Source organism: Thunnus thynnus, chromosome 12, assembly GCF_963924715.1.
Source record: "Thunnus thynnus chromosome 12, fThuThy2.1, whole genome shotgun sequence".
NCBI classification, from domain to species: Eukaryota; Metazoa; Chordata; class Actinopteri; order Scombriformes; family Scombridae; genus Thunnus; species Thunnus thynnus.
The window spans coordinates 1,063,879-1,086,654 of record NC_089528.1 but is presented as its reverse complement, the minus strand read 5'-3'; the positions used below and the strand labels follow the sequence as shown (position 1 = coordinate 1,086,654).

At 40.7% G+C, this 22,776-nt stretch overlaps 1 protein-coding gene across 2 annotated transcripts in view; it reads right to left on the bottom strand.

Annotated features, from left to right (window-relative positions):
• fam110b (family with sequence similarity 110 member B) overlaps nucleotides 1-22,776 on the bottom strand; it is a 120,018-nt gene that overhangs the window by 24,950 nt on the left and 72,292 nt on the right. The window contains exon 3 of one of the 2 annotated variants that reach the window (XM_067604768.1): nucleotides 17,102-17,186. The exons of the other annotated variant lie outside the window; for it this stretch is intronic. The gene's annotated coding sequence lies outside the window, so the exon portion shown is untranslated. The remainder of the gene's footprint in view (nucleotides 1-17,101; nucleotides 17,187-22,776) is intronic. 2 annotated transcript variants of the gene reach the window in all.

The window sequence follows — 22,776 nt, the reverse complement described above, 5'->3', positions numbered from 1 at the left end:
CTATGCTAGCAGGTTGACCAGATCAACCTTATATTTGGTCAGCTAAGTTGTAAGACCTTGATGATGCTAAATAGTCAAGCTTTTGAGATATAATCAAAAGCTGTTGCCATGGTGACACATTATTCGCCATGAAACTCGAAGCTGTTTTTTAGGGGCTAGGGATGCTTGGAAACTTGCGAAACCTGGCACACCTGTCACACACCAAATTTCTCATGCTTGATAAAAATCCTGTCCTGAACACATCTAAATGTCAATATTGAAGCATAGTCATAGTGCCACCTTCTGACAACAGGAAGTCAGCCTTGTATGACAAACATCATCTGATTCACATGATATTTTCAAGGTGTGGTCTACAGTTCATAAACAGTAACATGATGTATACTTAATAGGTGTTCTCTAGCACCACATAGTGGACACAGGAAATGATATTTAACTCTTTCATGCAATGTTTGATGAATCCTTTGACTGCGCTGCACCCCGATGTGCGCAGGGGTGAGAGGGCCCGATCGTTGCTGCATTTTTGAGGGCCTAAACGTGCACGAAAAGTTGTTAAACTTTGCACATACATCAGAAGTGGTGAAAAATTTAATATTTTATCGGTCCCAAACATGGGCGTGGCAAAATGATTCAATAGCACCCCTTAGAAAATTAAGAAAATTGAGCCCCTCAATACAAATTGTCGTAGAAGAATGAAATTCAGTATACACATGTATCATGACCAGACGCACCAAAAAGTCTCTTGGAGCCATAACCTAAGTCCAACAGGAGGTCAGCCATTTTGGATTGAAGTTGTGATTTTGATGCCGATTTTGCCATTTCCAGCCCGCATACGAACTCCTCCTAGAGGTTTGACCTCAGCAACTTCAAATTCAGTCAGTATCATCTTCAGACCTTGGAGATGAAAAGTTCTCAAAACGGTGAGTTTTTGACATTCCCAGGGGGGTGTGGCTGGGTGTTGAATTTTGATCCTTTGCCATGAAAATTGAAATGGCCATGGCTACATTCTGCAGCTCATGACCCATAATCAAATGCCGTTGCCATGGTGACACATTCTTCGCCACAAAGTGCAAAGCTGTATTTCAGGGGCGAGACACGCTTGAAAACTCACAAAACTTTGCACACATATGACGGGTCTTAAAGTCTGTAATATTGTACAGGTGGTGGGCATGGGTGTGGCAGAATGACTTGACAGCGCCCCCTACAATATTTTAATGAAGCAGCCCTGCGCCACGTTAAACCTACATGTACGAAAATTGGTACACACATGTATCATGCCAGGGCACACAAAAAAGTCCCCTGGACCCATAGCTTAAACCCAACAGGAAGTCGGCCATTGTGAATTTAGTGGTCAATTTTGGTGATTTTGCATGCCTTGTATTTTAACGAACTCCTCCTACAGAATTCATCATAACGACTTCAAAACAATGTGTATCATCTAGACTAGTTTGTGATCAACAGTTATTAAAAGATTCAGCTATCATTGAAGCATGTGGCCTAGATGTGGCGTTGAATTTTGATGTTTCGCCATGACACAGGAAATTGCTATAACTTTAGTGTAAATGCTCCAATCTGCACCAAACTCCCAGGCCTGAACACATCTGCATGCCAATATGCAGTCACTGAGGCAAACTGGCTCAATAGCGCCACCTACAAAATTTCAATGAAGCAGCCCCAGCAGCAGGCAAAATAGTGGACAAAGGAAGTGATGTTTATCTCCTTCTTGCAATGTCTGAAAACAGCCCGGGTCTGAAGACATCTACATGCCCGTGACAGAAGCCCTTCGATTGCGCCGCAGCCCAAAGTGCACGGAAGTGCGAGGCCCGATCATCGCTACTTGCAGCTTTAATTATTATTATTCTTTTTTATCCACAATGAAATGCATTTTTGATGGGCTAAATGTGCTCAAAAACTCATGAAACTTTGCACATGCATCAGAAGTAGGGGGAATAGTAATTGGGCATGGACGTGTCCAGTGGGCTCCATAGCACCCCCAAATGCAGGTCCATTTTTGAAAAAGTTTCTTTGATGTTCATGAAATTTGGTGATTTGACAAAATTTCAAATTAAAAGCCCCCACCTTGAAATTTGATGTAGATGAACAAAACTTGGTAGGCACATATATCATGTTCAGACACACAAAAAAGCTTTGAGCCACACCCTAAGTCCAACAGGAAGTTGGCCATTTTCAATAAATTGTGTAATTTTTGCGCAGTTTTTGCCCTTTGCAGGCGTTGTATTTTAACGAACTCTTCCTACAAATTTCACCCGAGTGACTTCAAATTTGGTTAGTGGCAACTTAACACATTTGTGATGAAAAGTTATCAAAATCTTGAGTTTTAATTGAATGCCCTTGATGTGGTGATTCGATGAAACAGGAAGTTGTTGTAACTCCACAAGACTTTGTCCAATCTGCCCCAAATTTCACATGCTTGAAAAGACTACATGTAAATATCAGGTCATAGTCATAGCGCCACCTACTGTCAACAAGTAAGCCTTATATAACAAACATCATCTGATTCACGTGGAATTTACAAGGTGTGGTCTACAGTTGATATGTAGCAACCAGATGTATAATTAGTGCGTGTTTATATATATTTATATAATATTTAACTCCTACGTGCAATGTTTGATAAGAGCCCCGTCCTGAACATATCTGCATGCCTGCAATAAAAGCCCTTTGACTGCGCCGCGCCTCCATGTGCATAAGGGTGCGAGGGCCCAATCATTGCTGCTTGCAGCTTTGATTCTCTATTATTCTTCTTCCAAAAGAAACACAATTTTGAGGGGCTAAACGTGCTCGAAAATTTACGAAACTTTGCACATGCGTCAAAAGTCGTGAAAAATGTAATATTTCATGGGCCTTGGGTATGGATGTGTTAAAATGGCTCGAGGGCACCCCTAGAAAATTTCAAATTCAAAGCCCCCACCTTTAAATTTGACCCTGCTTGCTTTCTGAAGCGACCAAGTAAGAGACTTAAGACTAGGCAGAGGTAGGTTATATTGTATGTTATTTTCAGATTCAGTGCTGTTGTTTTTGTTTTGTTAATTGACGAACCGCCGAGTCCCTTTGTGCTGCTTTACTTTGAGGAGTATTTAAAGTTCGCTGCCTGTTTGTCGTTGTGTTTACCACGCTAGACTGTTTGTGTTTGTCCCACTCAGGATTGCTGTGTTTGTGCCACTGTGAGAGAGAAATTAAGTTGCTTTATCAATCGGAAATCAGACAACGTGCATCACAGACTGCCGTCCATATGCGCACTCTCTGTGGACAAAGTAAGTGCTTCTCTCCACTCCGGTTTCCTTCCTCTCTCTTCCCTCTCATTACTAACCCACACACATGCGCACATACACATGCACAGACATCTTCTTACACATCTGACGGTCAGATAACATGGGACACAGCGCCACTCTGCCCTCCTTATCTGCCATCTGGCTATTGTTCTAACCAAGACACCGCGGTCACTTCCGCCATTTGGTTCTCGTGTGACGTGACTTCCTCCCATAGTCACATCTGCATCTAAACTCTCGTGCGATGAGAGTGCCAGATCACGTTGCCATCTTGCCGCCCACACGTACACACACACAAACACACACACACACACTCTCCCGCTTGCATGTGTTTTCAATGTACATAGCTGTTTTATGTATGTGTTGGGCCGTGGCCAAGAGTTTGGCTTTCAGCAATAATTAACGATTATCGAAGATAATTATCGAAGATAATCGTTAATTATTAAAATCAATAAAATTATTAATAAGATTTAATAATAACGGAGCACCACCCTGGACTCAGGGAAAAAGATAGCCAATTCAGTCTCAAAGTGTACTAATATATGACTTTGGCACTTTGATTAAAAATTAATTTAATAACTATAAACAAAATCACCATATCAGTAATTAGTTATGGTTAAAGGATTTGGAGTTCTTTACAGAGCAGGGGTTGGCAAAACTCATTCTTGTGCAACATTAAAACAGACAACATGTATATCCAAAAGCATTTATTTAACAAAACACACAATACTAATCTAGCTAAGTGTACCTATATACAAGTGTGTGTGTGTGTGTGTGTATGTGTGTAGGGAAGACAATAGCAAGATGGCTGCAGTCACCTGGTGACTGAGCACATGGCATGCTGAGAATTTGGCTGATAAAGGGAACTACAGAGATAAAAGGCCAGACCATGTGGTGTCTTGAACCACATGTGCTGCCTGAACCAAAGTTTGCCAAACTAGGTTTTAACCTCTTAACTGTGTGGTTCTCTATTCAAGGCCAATTCGTGTATGCTAAAAGTTAAAGGTTAAAATGAGGTTGCATGCAAGGCCTAGTTACTGGATGTAACATGTGTTAAGCATGCTAACATTAACCTAGCGGTGTGGCTATGCAGTAACCTGACTATAAGCAACAAGGACATCACAACAACAGTTCAATGTATAACCTTAACCAAATCAATACACGTACAGTACATTGTTTGAGTTAAACATTCTTGCTTAGCCGTACTATGCATCACTGTGTTGCTAGGCTATGCCCAGTTGTTACCAGTCCATGAAGGAAGAGATGCTTTGTGGCGTTCTGCTTTGTAGCCGATGAATCTGTGGGTGAGTCAGGCTGAGAAGGCAAACTAACTCCATTTCGCGGCTCCTGTACTTGTTAAACTGGCCAGCAGACTTGTGTGTTAGCTGCTGGCACAAGGAAACTTAGTTTCTGAGTCTTAGGCAGGCTCTCACATCTTTTGCCATAAAGAAGACTGTGTGTGTCTGCTGTGAGCAGGCCACACAAGAGAGCAGAGAGCTGCTCCAGCAGCTGCTGGAGGTGTGAAAGAGCAAGCAGCTGCACCTGCAGCTGAAGGAGAAAGAGAGCAAGGAGCTGCTCCTGCTGCAGCTCGGGGAGACAAGAGAAAGATAAGGGGGAATCTCTAGTTTTGATAACCTGGATCCATGGGTGGAGCTTCACGCTTTGGGTGTGAACCCCCAGGGCTCAGGTTTCTTGGAGTCTTGAAACATGTGGTCCACATGTAGTCCCAACATATGTTATTGCTTAGAGTTAGATTTCAGGACAGTGGTTTATTGATCAAAGCATCTGCTAACTTTGTTAACTCTGCTATTGTTTAATAAATTTATTATGTTATTTTCTTTAAGGAGAAGTCTTTTTTGTGTTTATATATTGTGAAAAGTGGCTGATTGAGAGAGTCAGAGCTCAAATTCAAACCTTCATTCATCTGTGAATGTTGATCCCTCAGATATTAGCATTCTAGGTTAACTCTTTCATGAGATTACCTTATTGTTTGGTTAATGGTCCCAGTTTTGAGGTGGTGCCCCATAATTATTAATTCATATTGATAATTTGATTAATTTTATAATTAATAATTAACTCTGATAGTTATTAATTATTGCAACCAACTGCGCTCCTCACAACTCTAACAGTTGGTGTCCCAGTGTGAGGCTCTCTGAGGGTTGGTGCCCTGTACTATTAATTAATATTAATAATTTCTTTATTGTCTAATTAATAATTATCTCTGATAATTATTAATTATCACTAATAACCAAACACTCTCCTGCCAAACCCAACAATAAACGCTCATAAATAAAAACTGGCTTAGGCAATTGTAACCAGACTTGGTTCATGGGTTTGGATGCTAGGTCCGAACTTCACTATGCAGCCTTGGGATATACTGCCAGTAGGGGGTGTCATAAATGTGAAAATTTCATATCTCACAATCAGCTACATGGATTTGTATGAAATTTGGTTCACACAATCTAGGGTCATGACTCAGTTGAAGTAATGATTGATTAAAGTGCGCATGGCTTATCACAACATATCTACATTTATAGACATTTCACATTCCCAACATAAAAAAATCTAAATACAGAGCTAAAATTTTTACAGCACATCCACTGAGCCTATGGTCAGTTCAGAAGTCCGTCACTCTATATTTTTTAGGGATGCACGATAATATCTGCACATCATCGGTATCAGCTGATAAAGGTGTTAAAATGAAATATCAGCATCAGCCCAAAACATTTCTGCCGATATGACAGGCTTCTTCTCCGCCGCCTGGCTGTGCTTCCCTCTGCAGACTGTTTCACCCTGACAGTCCCGATGCTTCCTCCGTAGGCTGCACTTCACTCAGCTGCCCGACAGACTCACTGCTTCTACCCACTTGAACTTGAATAATAAACTGGGGCTCGGTGCTAGGCTAGCCAACTGGAGAACCGAACCCCAGTTTGTTATTCAGGTTAAAGTGGGAAGAAGCAGTGAGTCTGGCGGGCAGCTGAGTGAAGTGTAGCCTATGGAGGAAGCACCAGGTGAAACAGGAGGAGCTGCTTGTGTTTGGCTGCATAGATAGAAAACACCTCAACAGGATGTGCCACTCCGTTTAAAAAAACTTTTTGGTTTGTAATGGCAGTTGGCAACCAGCGTATTAGGTACATTACTGCCACCTTCTGCTCCTGAGTGTGGACCAGAGATTAAATTCTACCAATTAATCCTGTCTATCTAATAAACTCAAAGAAAACTCTACTGCTCCAACCACTTGACAGGCTCCTGAACTCCAGTCTTCTGAAGTTCTTCCTTAATACATTGTCTTTCTTGATCATACTTAGTACAGTCTATGATTGCATGCATAATAGTCTCCTCAGCCAGGGAAAAAAATATGTGCATATATCAGTATCAGCATTAGCGATCTGCAATGAGTTGGAAAATATCAGCATATCGGCAAAAAATCCAATATCGTGCATCCCTACTATTTTTCAAAATATGCAGAAATCAATTAACATCTATATCTCTTCATTCATATGCTACCAAAATTGACACAGACATTCTCTAGATGGTACTTATATTTAAGTGTTTCAAATGGTGTTCACTTCAGTCAAACAATGAGTCTGGAGTGATATCCAGTATCTTGCTGTAATTTTCACTGAATGCACATTTTTTATTTCTTCTAATTTTTAAACTAATTTTACCAAAATATTTGACAACACACTTGAGAAAAGTAAGTTGATGCAAATTGTATTCCCAACAGTTAAACTGTTGCTCAGGAGCTGGTGGACGGGGTTGGAGAAGGTGTCAGGAAACTAGCTACACCTGGTTGGTTTAGGCCCAGGTCCTTGTTTACCTCTTTTTCTTCTCTTCCTCCCAAGCATCCACCAGCTAGATGGGTTAGGATTTTGTGTCGTGTTTGCATGCATCACACAAACACGTTATTCATTCAAGTTATTCACTCTCATTGACCTCAATGCAGTAATTTACTAACTGTATGCAGAAATAAGTTAATATTTAGTGTCAACTGTTATCATATCATGTGTTGTCCTGATGGTCTAGTGGTTTAAGCACAGACCTTGTAAGGGTAAGGTTACCTGTTCCAATCCAGTCTAGCACCAAGGTGTGTGTATCTCCTGGTTTCTGCCAATCTGTTGTGAACTCTTGTGGTTTAAATGTTGTTCAATGCATGTATGTCAAATTATGTGTTTGTTATATCCAATATCTTGCTGTAATTTGTACCATAAGCACAACATTTTTCTATTTCATCCAATTTTTTTCTATTTCATTGAATTTTTGAATTTCACCAAAATATTGCACAATGATGCGTGATTTTTTCTGAATTTTTTCACCAACATTTTGACTATTGTAAGTGTTCTCCCCAGTGGTGCAGTCACCTTGATTCCACTGCTCATGGCTGCGTCACCTTACAGCTGTAACATGGTTTTGTTCAATCCTCGGCACAGCATCATACCCCACTGGAAGCATTTCAGAAGTGGAGTGTTTTGCTCCAGCAGTGCCAGAGAGAAGAGAGCCACCCCTCTACCTGGAGAGGAAGCCAGGGACCTGGGCAGTCATGGCAGCAGTGGTGTCATAAAATCTTGTGATTTTCCACTTCCAAGATGAACCTCTCATCATCCATAGTGACAAATATCCTCTGATTGATGCAGCTCGCATCAAAAATAGATAAGGCATGTATGTTTAGCGGAGCAGAGTGGACAAGCTGCTTTTGGGACACATCTGAAATGTGCTGTGGCACGTCTGGTGGGATCAAAAGCATTCACTAGAGTAGCTGCGATTAAGCGCCGGCAGCCGTGTCGCAGCTGGAATGTGGCACAGCCGCACCTACTGGAATCAAGCCATAAGTCACCTTCTCTGTGAATACAAAGGTCCAGGGCTCAAATCCCCAGGTAGCCAAGTCCTACTTTCCATCAATGTATTAATTCATGCATGTGGTATGTTGTGCTTACTGAGGTCGTATTAAGTCGAAGGTTGTCTATTATGACCTCATGAAAATTTCTTATTATTTTTCTCTTCTAAATGTCTTGTCTGCAAGACCTAGAAACATAAAAAATTGGCAGGTGATAAACTTAGCCCTGCCCTCACTCGTGAACACCTCTTCCTTTTTCAACCTTAGCCATATGAACTTAGCTATGAATTAGGGTTTGTCATTGTTGTAAATCACCTTGGTGCATGTGGTATACTGCAGCCCTCACAGAAGCTGATGTATTGCAGCAGAATGAAATTTAAAGAAAATAATGTCGCAGTTCCTAGGGACTAATTGGCTTGAGGGACGCGGGCAGAAAGATCATTAGTCAGGTATGGTGACGTCAGAATTCTGTGGGAAAGTGAAAGTGACAGAGGGAAATAGAACAGGAAGAAATAGCAGGCCCATAGTGGAATAAAGGCAGAAAGCAAGGGAAGAGATCATCCTTATTGAAGTTATGCCACAGCTTCACACACACACACAAACGGACCATCAGCCATTCATATTCATAATTAATATTCCACCCAGATTTTTTGATCCAATATCAGCAGCTTCATATTCCCAGATTAGAAAAGACTACACATAATCCACATTGTGTGTGTGAGTGTGTTGGACTAATTGAGATCTTCTCTAATCGGTGATTCAAATCCATCCCCTGCAGAGGTGGCTTACACACACACACACAAACACACACACAAACACACAAACACACACACAGTTGTGCCTCTCTTGAGAAACATAAATCTGACTCAAAAGCAAACAGGAAAGAAGAGTAGAGAGAAACTACAACCTTCATACTTTTGGAGGGAAGTTAGTTTTGCGAGGCCAAAATTGGACTTTAATTTTACTTGACCCAGATTTGTAATAGTGGATCCTAATTTGATCATTATATGTGGAAGCGCACAGTGATTGGTGACATTTGTAATCAAATTTTCAGTTTGAAATGTGATGAGGATTTAACAAACGTCCTATGGCTCAACAAGGTAGTTTGATTTGATTTATTTATTAAGAATGAGAGGAGCAAAAAAAAATCACTGCTCTTATTTAAAGGCCTACTCTGTATACCAAGGTCAAATATATGTCACAAAAAAAGTTTGAACATGGCAAAATAAAAAGGCAAAACACAGTCAGTCACACAGCCTATGTTGGTAGTTTATGTGCACATTAGTATCCAAGTTATAGCAATAGTAGCCTGATTTTGATTCTGAATATGCTATGTACATAGAACATAATAGTAAATGGTAAATGGACTGTACTTGTATAGCGCCTTTCTAGTCTTCCAACCACTCAAAGCGCTTTTACACTACAAATCTCATTCACCCATTCACACACATTCATACGCTGAATGGGTACAGGGGCTACCATGCAAGGTCCCAACCTGCCCATCAGAGGAAACTAACCATTCACACACATTCATACACTGATGGCACAGCCATCAGGAGCAATTTGGGGTTAAGTATCTTGCCCAAGGACACATTGGCATGTGGACTGGGGGAGCCGGGAATCGAACCGCCGATCTTCCGATTAGTGGACGACCCGCTGTACCTCCTGAGCCACAGCCGCCCCATAGTATAGTGTAACCTAGTTTATCATCTCCCTGTATGAACACTGCATGACACATTACTGTGTCTATGTTTGTCTGCACCTGTACAGGTGCTGAGGATTATCCAACTTTGGCTTCTGGCTGCTGTATTTTAATATGGAGTGCTGGATGGGCTTTCTGTATCTTATTTCATATATTAATACAAGACAACAGCAGCAGCAATACAGCATTAATCTTTGCCATCTAGGCTCTGACCTCATCACTCCCCCTAAGGAAACACTGAGCTCAGCACAAAAGGGAGTGGAGAGCGACACTAACTTGCCCTATAGGGCCGAGGTGGGGCTTTTGAAACGCGTTATGAACAGCAGCAGCCATAGTAGCAGCATAGCCTGTGTGAGCTGTGTGGCAGCTGTGGTGTAGGTCAGTCTTGACTGTGACAGTTTTCACATGCAAGCTCACATGCAGATTAGCGCATGTCAATAAAGTTAATACGCAAGTGCACAGAACATCTCCTCTCTCCATTCCTCAGCAAACCAAAGGTGTTAGTATCAGTATAGATATGCCACAGCAAAGTGTGAATGGAGCAGCCTCAAACTGCCTGAGCTAGCTTGCAGGCTTTGCTTCATTTACACCTCCTTTTCACCAGTGTCACTCTTTCACATCCACTTCAGAGTGCAGATGTATGTGTATTGTTTTATGTTTTCTTGAATGCCTTTGAGTTGAAGAAGCATTTGTGAAGATACATTAGCACACAGTGATCAGAAGATATGTGGACTCAAGCCACAGTACTTGCCAGTGCCATTTCTTTCAGAATAACCAAGATGGCACATTCAGGATTCTCAAAACCAAACAGGATACTCCACAACCTAATACAAAGTGGGCTACTCATGTGCATGTAAACATACAAACAGTGAAGGAATGAGAATGCATTTCACCAGTGTGTGCACCCATCCTGAAATAACCCCAATTTTATTCTTTTTTCTCTTTGGGGTTAGCATTGAAACACATTTTTCATAGGTGCTTTATTCTTTTTGTGGAAAGGAAGGTGTCCTACAAATTAACCAATAACCATGCTGTAACTATATTTTGTTGTGTTTTTGTTGAAACATAGTCAGAAATGAACTATATAATAAACTGTCTACAGTTTTTAAAGTTTAGATGTAGGGTTTTTAAGGATCTGTGAATAAGTTTTATTTGATTACATTGTGATCCCAGTTGTGAGCCAAATGTTTCTGGTTTAGCATGAGCATGAGCATAGATAAACACACACACACACACACACACACACACACACACACACACACACACACACACACACACAGAGACATATACATTCTGAAAGGCTGATTTCCTTTTGATTAGGAACATGCATCTTGCTCATTGTAGAACACAATATGAGAGAAAAAGGAGAGAAAGTGAAAAGTCTCAATTTACTGGCAATATCCTACAACAATTTTCTATCTCATCTATTTCCTTACCTGTACACACAAACACACACACACACACACACACACACACACACAAACACACACACACACACACACACACACACACAAAAATACGCACACACACAATAGTCATGAGAGAGAGTGGGTTCCAGTCCTAGATGCCTGCAGGCTCATTCTTTCCCATATATTATTTGGCTGTTGTTCATATATGGCTTTGTAACTGGTTATGTCTTATTCTGTTTACCAAGAATCAGATGAAGGCTGGAGGTCACCTACAGTACTCACACTGGGTACAATTAGACTGCATGTTTTATTAATCCTTAAAACATCTACAGAATGTGTAAAATGCTTACATTCTAATGGCAGTTTTGGCAATAGAAAGATGAGACAATCCAGATGGGAATTGGTGCAGTCTACATGATGTATATGTATCGTGGCCCTGAGGTGCAAAACACAACATTTCTGACACAATGACATTTTACATTTTCCTGAAACGTTGTTGTGTTTTGCACCTCAGGGCCACCAAACATATGGCCTGTCTGGAGAGTAGTGGTGCACTTTACCACTGTTTTGATAATGATACTGGGGGCACCAAAAAGGACATTTCCAATTCTACACAGCTTTAACAAAAATATCATAATCCCTTTTTCTTGAGATTGTGACTGAATTATCACATATTTGCAACATAACAAAATTGGCTCTACTGTTTTTCAACTTGTGCCGTTTCTAACACTGTTTTGTAACTTCTTTACCTGCTTTAACTGTGGTAATTATTTTCTTTTTGTTTTTCAGTCGGCTCTGTTCTTTGCTTGAGTATGGGTGAGATAAGTAAATTGGCTCATGTGTCAGCTGTGTCTGCAAAGACAGGAGTCTGGTTGGGTCCAAGTTCAACAACTGTTCACGAGGTCATCATCAATTCATAAAGTCAGTAAATAATAATGTGACCATGTGTTCTTAGCAGGCATTTAAATTTATAAGAGGTCATCAGTCAAGGACTAGACTAAGGAAAAAACCAGTGCTGGATGTAAATAATGCAGCCAAACATAAACTCCTCCAACCTCACTTTTCAATATAAAGCAACAAAACCACCTCTACCTGCAGCCTCAAAAGTGACCAGAGAGTTGAATCAACACATCTCTGACATAGTATTTACTGTAGGGCCAGTATATTGAATTACATTACACTGTACAGGGGTTTCTATTTTTCTGGTCACTAAGTATAGGTCATTGTTTTCATAACTAAGATGGTGAACACTGGTGGATGCTGGCACACTTTGGGTGGCACACTTTGGCACTTTGGCTGCCGTTCTGTTTCCTAACGTAAGTTCTACCTAAGTTCCACTGTTTAATCGTTGCCTCTGTCAATCTAAACTTTTCCGATAAATTTGTCCTGCGTGTTTCTGGCTACATGCTACCAACTGTCCTCCAATCCAGACAAGCACATTCACTGGATTAGCATCTCCAGCTCAGCTCACCATCTTACCTGTCAAGAGATTCTCTCTCTTGCCAACTTCAGGACTCCCAGGACCGATTCACAGCTTTACTTCATCATCCTGCTACCAGAGTGGTCAACCTTTCAGGCTCTGCCTGCCACATCACTAGCTAGCAGGAGCCCTCCTGTTTATCCTTTCTGTCCCAGTGTGGTCAGCCTTGTCAGGCTTGGGTTGTTCTTCTCTGCTAGCCACCACTGCCCCAGGATGACCTTCACTCTCCGAACAGGATCGTAAGGCTAACAGGCTGGTAGCTCCTCCGCTGTTATGGTGTGGATTATCCAGTGGATTCTCCTGGGGTGCATAATGCTACTCCTTCCCTGGACACCCAGATCCTGGTCATAAGGTAACACTAGCTCTGTACTAGTGTTCTTCAACTGGACCATGCCACCACTGTCCACCTCAGATCTTCAAAATCTCAATAACCATCTGCATCTGGACTGGATGGACTCTCAAAGAAACTGGAATACTTTGCTGAGGCTGTCCTCTACACAGGGGCTCTGGCCATGTTTACTTACAACTTCACGTCCTCTAATTCCATCCCATCCCTATGGTCCTGTCACTCCCCAACTTCCTCATTACATCACCACAACAAACATTATGTGAATCCTTCCAATCTTTCCTCAGTCCTCACAACCAATCACAATCTGGCTTTGTTCAATACTCAACAATAAAAGCCTCATTCTGAATGAATTTATAACTGAGAACAACCTACATTTCCTCTGCCTCACCAAAACCTGACATAAACCCCTGTATAATTTCTCATTAAAACAAAACACACCCACAGGAATACATTGATAAACCTCGTCTTGAGGGGTGGGGAGGTGGTGTTTCTGCTGTTTACAGGAAGGACATTAAAACAATCATCATTTCCATTCCTTACACTTATTGTCAAACTCTCTGGTCCCACCCCTTTGGTCACTGTTATCTACCAACCCCCCAAGCTGAACCCCTTCTTTCTCTCTGACTTCTCTAATTTTCTGACCCAGCTATGTGCCATTTCACCCTCCGCTCTCCTCCTGGGTGACTTTAATATCCACACTGATGATACTGACTGTAAATCTGACAGTATTCCTGGAACTGCTAGAATGCTTCAACTTCACACAACATACAACAACTTCCCACTCACAGCCACAGTCACATCCTGGATCTGGTCTTCACCACTGGTCTTAGAATACATTAACTTTCCAGCCTCAATCTCAATATCTCTGACCACCTTAGTCAAAGTGATTGTGTCTGTAGTGATGCAATCACTATGGGCATTGACATTCCTATCCCCCGTCCCAAAAATTAAACACAAAATATCCTTCAAAACATCTAAAATATACCCCCCCCCCCCCCCAGCTCTCTCAGCCTCTCTTGCCAGTTAAATATGTCTCCCCTCCCCCACAACCCAGTCTACCTACTATGCAAACCTCATACACTCATAAACTTCTCAAATCCACAGACAACAACTCCAAATCCTTCACTTCACTTAACAAGTGTAACTCTTTCCTTTAATTTTTCCAAACAAAAACTGATACCCTTTACAGCAACCTGACCACTTTCCTCACCTTCTCCACCTCCCTACCTGTTTCTAACCCTTTTACCATTGAGCCCCTGTCTCAGTTCTCCCCAGTCTCCCTAATGGAGCTTTCCAACCTTATGGTAGGAATGAGAAGCTCTACTTGTGTTCTGGATCCCATCTCATAAAATCTTTTTAAGAACTGTCTCCTAGCTCTTCATCCTCTACATGCTCCCCCTTGGTTACATCATCCGTCATCACAATCTCCATTTACACTGCTATGCTGATGACGTCCAGCTCCACATCTCCACTAAATCCATCACCACTGCAACTCACCCCACTCTAAGCAACTGCCTCACTGAAATTAAATGATGGATGCAAGCCAACTTTCTCAAACTAAACTGTGATCAATGTGACATGATAATCATTGGTCCCAAATCCCTCACCAAAGCCATTCACATTTTCTACCTCACCATCAACAACTCCACTCTTTCTCCCTCCCCACACATCCACAACCTTGGAGTAATTTTCGACAGAAACCTTTGAACACCATGTCAATCTAATGACCAAAATTGCCTTTTTCTAAGTAAAAACATAGCTCTCCTTCTCTGCTGCCGAAACTTTGATACATGCTTTCATGACACCCATAATTGACTACTGTAACAGCATTCTTTATGGCACATCATCCAAAGTCCTAAACAAATCCAGTAAATCCCAAACTCTGCTGCTCACCTGCTCACCCACTCCCGCGACCACATAACCCCTGTCCTATAGAAACTCCACTGGCTCCCTGTCCCACAACAGATTAAATTCTTTTCACCCATATAGCCCTCCATAACCAGGTCCTCTCCTACCTCACCAACCTGCTCCACCATCACACTCCTTCCTACAGCCTCTGACACTCTTATCTCCACCATTCAGGACCAAGCACCAGAACTGGGGCAGCAGAGCTTTCTCCATAGCTGCCCCCTCCCTCTGTTACTCTCTCCCCACACATCTACAACTGCACTGATCTGTCTATATTCAAAATACTAATCAAAACTCATCTTTTTAGAACTGCTTTTAATGTGTGATTAATGTCGTGTGCTACCTTATGCTTTAAGTGTGTTTTTTTAACTTATGTAACTTGTTATTATTATTATTATTATTATTATTATTATTATTATTATTATTATTATTATTATTATTATATGTTTATTAATATTTAATGATCCCAGCTTTCACACCTATACTTTGGTCTACTTGGTGCAAACCAGGGTCAAAAAAGAGAGATTGTTTTCTTTTAGTTCTGGTCTATTTTATGTTCACACTGACTAATTACAAATAAAGAAAGAGGAGTAAGCATATCATATGGACTGATAGGTAACTCATTCATTGGACAGTTTTGATCTGATTTTATTTTTTTTCTGATTTATTGGGGCCACGTACAATGTTAAACATAAATGTTACCATTTGATGTACTGTACTAGAGTTAGCTTATTGGTAATTTTCATCTGCAGTCCCTTTGGCAGGTCATAATTAAAACATGTAACAAAAGAATAACAAACAGTACACAGCAAAAAACACACAGGACACATAATACAAAATACAAAGCTACACATAAAAGCACCACATCACATGCACCCACGGTGTCAACTAGCAATTAATAATGTAAGCTTGTCAAATTAAAAGCAAGATTATTTGTGTTCATGAGAAGACCATGATATAAAATTGGTTACAGAGCTGAGTAACTTTTAGCAGACTTTTTAATTTGGTTTTAAAAGTACTTATGGAACTGCAGCTCTTAATATCGTCAGGCAGGACATTCCACTGAGTTGTGACTTTTACAGAGAATGCTGACTGCCCGAATGCAGTATGATAAAATGGCATGGTGGTGGAGGAGGGGCCAAACCATTTAAAATTTTATAAACAAGGCACGAATTTGAAAATAATCTAAAATTCTCAAAGCTCAGTAAATTGTATTTCTCTAGTACCCTACAGTGATGGCTTTTTGTCTAGAGTTTTTAGAGTTTGTTTGTAAAAGTACTCAAGAGGTCTTATGACCATTTCTCTAGCCTGTGCCCAACATGTAATGCAATAAGACATATAAGAAAGAGAGACAAGTTTCTAATATGTCTAAAGTTTGCTAAGTTGTACTTTATGTTTAGGTTTTAACTGTTTTTTAAAAATGTTATTTAAAGTGCAAATTTGGGTCCAGTGTCAGACCAAAATATTTAAAATCAGTGACTATTTCAATCCTTTCACCTTTGATGAAAGCTTTAGGACATTGTACCATGGTTTTAGAGAAAAACATACCTTTTGTCTTGTTTACATTTAGACTCAGACATGATTGATCAAGCCAATGTGTGATCATTTCCAACACAATTGTTAGCTTAGCAACTGCTAACTCAGCTGTTTTTGCATGTGTCATCTGCATACATTTGCAGTTCTACATCATGACACTGTTGAGGGAGATCATTAATATATAGGCTAAATAATAGGGGACCTAACACTGACCCTTCTGGAACAACCATGGTGCACTTCATGTTACTGGACAGTGTGTCACAAACTTTAACACATTGTCTCCTATTAGATAAATATGAAGACACCGATGCTAGTGCTCTAGCAGAGAAGTTAATTTTAGAGAATTTCGATATTAAAACATCATGATTGACAGTTGAATGCTTTACGCAGATCTAAAAATACAGGACCGACTACTTCTCCTTTATCAAGTCTTGCTTTAATTTGCAATTTAAAGTGAAAGGTAGTTGTTTCAGTGGAATGATTTGCTGTAAGCCAAATTGCATACGATGTACACCAAAATTGCTTGTATTAAGAAATGTTGTTAGTTGTTCAGTGACAACTTTCTAAGCAACCTTTGAGAGTACTGGCAGTATACTTACTGGTCTGTAGTTACTGGCTTCAAGGCAATATCCAGATTTAAAAATAGGCGTGACAATGGCACATTTCCAGTCATCAGGAAAGGAGCTGTATTTAAAAGACAAGTAAATTAAATGAGAAATGGGGGAGTTAAAATATCTTTGTGTGGTTTAACAAACATGGTATCAAATTGGAAAGCATTGCTACTTTTGGAGATTTTTTTCCTAGCTCATACACAGACTCAAGAAAAAATTATTAAAGACAGAAGCAACAGCAAGATGATCTTCAATTAACTTTCCCTGTACTTTGAGTTTAAAATCTCCTAAAAATTTTGGCTCCATTATGAGATTATTGATGTTTTTCCAGATCAATTTACCGTTGCTTTTTGTCTCTTTTTATCTCAATATATTGAATATTGAGATAAAAAACAATGCTAGATTTCATTTTTCATTTTTAGATTTTATCTGTATCCTCATATTAAACCTTTCCTTCACAGAGTTGATTCTGTGAGTAAAGGTATTACAGCCATAGTCCAGATCATCAGAGGACAATACATCATCCCAGTTCAAGCTGTTAATTTCACTGACAAATTCTTCTTACTTAGCTCTGGGTATGCATTGAAGCATCATTGGCTTAGTTGCTGTGGTCCTAAATCTATTTTTAGTCAGTCTTCTTGCACATAGGGTTAGGTTATGATCTGATAAGCCAGTGATTAAATTATTACTTTTAGTTATTCTTTCTGGTTTTATAGTAAATATAAAATTTGTGCACTGTAGCATTTTGCAATCCCAGTTGGGCCTTTAACTAGATGTTCTAGTTGGAATTTCTTTTAGTTTTTCCCCATAAGTAATAATTCTTTGTTGAGAATGCACTATTTCAAGGCTTCTGTGAGTTGATCATAGAAAGTGTCATCTGTAGAGGGGGGCCTATAGACACCTATGATGTCAAAAGACATTTGTTATGACAAGATTATTTTTATCCCAACATATTCCAACATGTTATCCGCATTGTAAACCACACGTTCATATTTGATGTTGTCTCTCACATAAAAAAGCACCCCTCCTCCTCTTCCATCAGGTCCTTTCTTCTAAAACATTGGTGTGCGAACATATTGGCAGGGGTTGTTTGTTTCAACCATGTTTCAGTCAGACAGAGAAAGTCCAGATTTGAGTCAGACAGAAGATGAGTTAGCTGATTGCTCTTTGCAGTAATGCTTCTGATGTTAAAATGTCTACCATGTTTTAATCCCCCCATGTTTACCCTGGTGTTTCTTTTGATGTTGAGATGGATGGATGGATGTAGAAGTGGTCTTGCTTGTCCATGTGGTCAGGTTTGCCGCTGGTGTTTATCCTCCCCACCTTTTCCTTGATGTTTATTCCAATGTTTGCATTTGAAAACCTCGACTGGTCAGGTAGCAGGTTGGCAGGAGGGTGAGCTGACCATTTCCCTGTCCTGATGAGTGACTCATACTCATATGTTATCATTGTCCAATAATGTCCAATATTATTCATAAAAGGTTCACAGAACTGCACAAATTTAGCTGAGCTGACAGAGGGGCGACTTCTAGAATCCAGGGTAAATACATCATGCCTCATCAGTACTACATGGACCCACAGGGGAAAATCAAATTCCGGTGACTTACAGTAAGTTATGAAGCACTTTACTGAACCTACTGAACCTGATTAGTTTATTTATTGTCTTTGGTGTCATGAAGAGCTCACCAAGACATAACTGATCATGAGCATTATTAGACCAGACTGCATCTGCAGTTCATGTGTGATAAATGATGATGAACAGGTACAAACAAGTGGCATTGAAAAAGGGGCACTTTGTACTGTAAAATTATTGTGGGATGATTACTATGCGGTTGCCTATATTTCATACACTTTTTATTAAAGAACTGCCAAAAAAATCCATGGAGTTAAACAAAAGAACAAAAAATCCCTGTTTGAACTCCTTTTCATCTGGTGCACATACAAATTACTATGTTTACCGAATTATTTTGCATAAATATGTAAACTGTTTATACAAATCAAAAGGTCACGTGCTTGACAGTTCCCATGACCACCAGATGGATTCAATAAATTCTGCTTTTTTATTCATGTTAAAATCCCATATCTACTATCACAATGTGTTGTGGTTGGTCTGGTCTGCTTTCACACCACACAAATATCATCAGGCAAACCAAACAGGCAAACACACAAAAGTTTGTTTGAAATCACCCTTAAAGGCTGAGGTGGGTTTGTTATGTGAAATCAATGAAAGAACTTAAAAGAAGTTTTGACCTGGATTTGCCTGTTTAGTCTAACTCATGCTTCACATCATAATGCACTGAATACCACTTGGAAATGCTTTGTGGTCTTATTTTGATGGAATCCAAAAGACAGAATTCACTGGCTTGGCTGGAGAGGCGCTTTCAATGTGGTGGCAGAATCAGCCAATGTAGTCAATGTACGGCAGAACTCTTGACCCTGTCTCTGAGAGGGTTAGGCACATTTTCCACACATTTGGAAAAACATGTGCATATAGCCAAAAAAAGGAGGCAGAAGTGCTGAAAACCTCCCAGGAGGAAAACTAGCATTTCCTGTGATGAAGCAGAAGTAGAGATATGTCTGTTACTTGTGGAAATCATCTAGTCACAAGTGAATGTATCAGGATATGTTACAGGGATAAGTTGTTTCATGACATAGCAGTCCAAAGGTCCTCATGTGAGGAAACTTAGTTTATAGTGATATGGGTCCTTTCCCCAATTTCTCCTCCAGTGTCACCATCCTAGTGGAGCTGGAAAGGTATAATGCCACAAAATGTAGAAATTTGGTAGCAAAATAATAGATTATCTTCCCTCCACAGCATTCTGCAGGGAGAAGGTGAATCGCTGATTCATATCCATGTGAAATAGTGATATGAATCATGCACAGGGAGGTGAGTGAGGCAGAGCAAGGTTTGGGTGATGAAGTTTTTGCTGAGTGTTGTGCACTGTATTCAAGGTGGCTGAGTGAAAAAAGGAGAACAGCAGGTGTGCTGGTGCTTTATAGCAAGTGGCTGCTACGTCCTGATTGGGTGGTGAGTGCTTGAAGGATCTGGCTCAGGGTGAAGAGGCGAAGCCTCACAGGGATATACCAATAGTGGAGCCTATTAGATGGCATAGCATGTACAAAATAGAACTGAACGAACCAAGTCATCCACTGTTTCAGATCACAGCAAATAGTTAATTTGCTGTGGGTAGGTATAGGTTTGAAAACACCCTTAGTTTGTGTTCATGGTAATTGTTTGGGATTATGTATCAAAATGACCTAAAACTCTCATGAGCCTTGCATTACTCTCTTTTCAAGAGCTGAGGCATTTACTGTTTTCATACATCTTCACTGTTTTTGGTGAGTTGTTTCTGGTTAATCTACAAGTGTAGACAGTGTGTACAATGCCATTTTAGTGTTTCTCCTCGACTCTCCACCTCCTCTATTTCCTCTTGTTTTAGGTCTCTCTCCCATGTATCACCTCTGGGCATAGAGACAGAAACAATACACTGCAACACACCGCATTAGGACTGGGCTTTGGTCCCCATGAGGACTATTGGTCCCAACAAGGTCAGTGTTTATACCAGAAACGGTCTCCACAAGGTAACACACACGCACACTTGCATGCACGCACACACACACACACACTCACTCCCTCTAGCTTTCTATTTCCTGTGTTAGCAGCATGCTGAGCAGAGGCAGCAGAGTACTGCTGTGAAACCAACCATGCTCTCAGCAGGCAGGAGCCAATGCATTCCACATTCCCAACCCCTCCTTCATACTTCAGTCTTCCCTTTCAAAGGCTGAATTTTCCATTTATAATGAGCACAAATACTGATTAACACAAGCTTGAACAACATGCTATTATACTATTATATTATTACAAATAGACGTACTGAGGGGAAGAATATACTGACATGAATCTGTTGATGTAGTTCATTCTACTGAACGACGTGGTCTCTTTGTGTATGAATATTCACAGTATAAGGTCTTTAAGGTTATAGACCTTTTTCATGGCAAACATCTTTACTTGTTATGGCAGGAAAAACACAGGTGTTACTAATAACATTAATGAGGCTCTGTTCCATTCCATTCCAATAAACCAGGTTACACAAACCGCGGCCCTGTTACTGGTTCATTACTAAAGTTACAGGAAACTTGGTTTAGAATTGCATTTCTCCCATATCTATGTATAGGAGTACATGTGATGTACTGCACAAAGCCTTTTAAGTAACAGAAAACATCGAATAAAGATCAGCATTAATTGTTATAATTTTCCTGGTGGAAGTTCAGATTCTGGGACATTATGGACTGGTACAGGTTGGAATGCTTGACCCCTACAGTGAGTGGATCTGGTGGTTCTGTTATGCTGTGGGGGGCATTTTGCTGGTATGGTTTGGGTCCACTTGTCCCCTTAGAGGGATGGGTCACTGCAAATCAATACAAAGTTGTTCTGAGTCATCACCTTTCCTATGATGAAACATTTCTATCCTGATGGAAGTGGTCTCTTCCAGGATGACAATGCCCCAGTTCACAGGGCATGAGGGGTCACTGAGTGGTTTGATGAGTGTGAAAATGATGTGAATCATATGCTATGGCCTTCGCAGTCACCAGATCTCAATCCAATTGAACACCTATGTGAGAATTTGGTCTGACACGTTAGACAGCGCTCTCCACCACCATCATCGAAACATCATCAAAACTATATATATATAGTTTTGATGATGTTTTGACTATATATACATATATATATATATATATATATATATATATATATATATATATATATGTACTGCTTCAATACTGGAAGAGCATATGGGAGAAGGAGGCTTCACATAACTCCAATGCTCAGTGGCTAGTGGAGCTAAGAGCAGACCACAGCAATCTCCCAGAGCAAGATCCATTAACCATTACAATGGCAGACATCCAAGAAAAAGTGTCAGATATGAAGAGCTGGACAGCACTGGGCCACACCTACTGGCTAAAGAAACTGACTGCACTCCATGAACACCTGGCAGCACGAATGAACCAACTGCTGACAGATGGCATCCACCTAGAGTGGTTAACCCAAGGGCAGACAGTCCTGATCATGAAGGATCCCCAGAAGGGTGCAATTCCATCCAACTACCGGCCAATTACCTGCCTCTGTGCAACATGAAAGCTCCTGTCAGGCATCATAGCAGCGAAGATGAATAGACACATGGCCCAGTACATGAACAGGGCCCAGAAAGGAATTGGTAGTAATACCAGGGGAGCCAAGCACCAGCTACTGGCCGATAGAGGAGTCACCCAAGACTGCAAGACCAGGCAGACCAACCCGTGCACTGCCTGGATTGACTACAAGAAAGCCTACGATTCAATGCCACACACACGGATACTGGAATGCTTGGAAATGTACAACATCAACAGGACACTAAGAGCCTTCATCAAGTACACAGTGGGGCTGTGAAAAACAACTCTGGTGGCCAACTCAAAGCCAACTGCGGCATATACCAAGGTGATGCACTATCCCCACTGCTGTTCTGCATAAGCCTGAACCCCCTCAGCCAGATCATCAGTAAGAGTGGCTACTGATACCAGTTCTGAAGTGGAACAACTATCAGTCACCTCCTCTACATGGATGACATCAAGCTGTATTCCAGGAATGAGTGAGACATTGACTTACTGATCAACATCACCAGGAT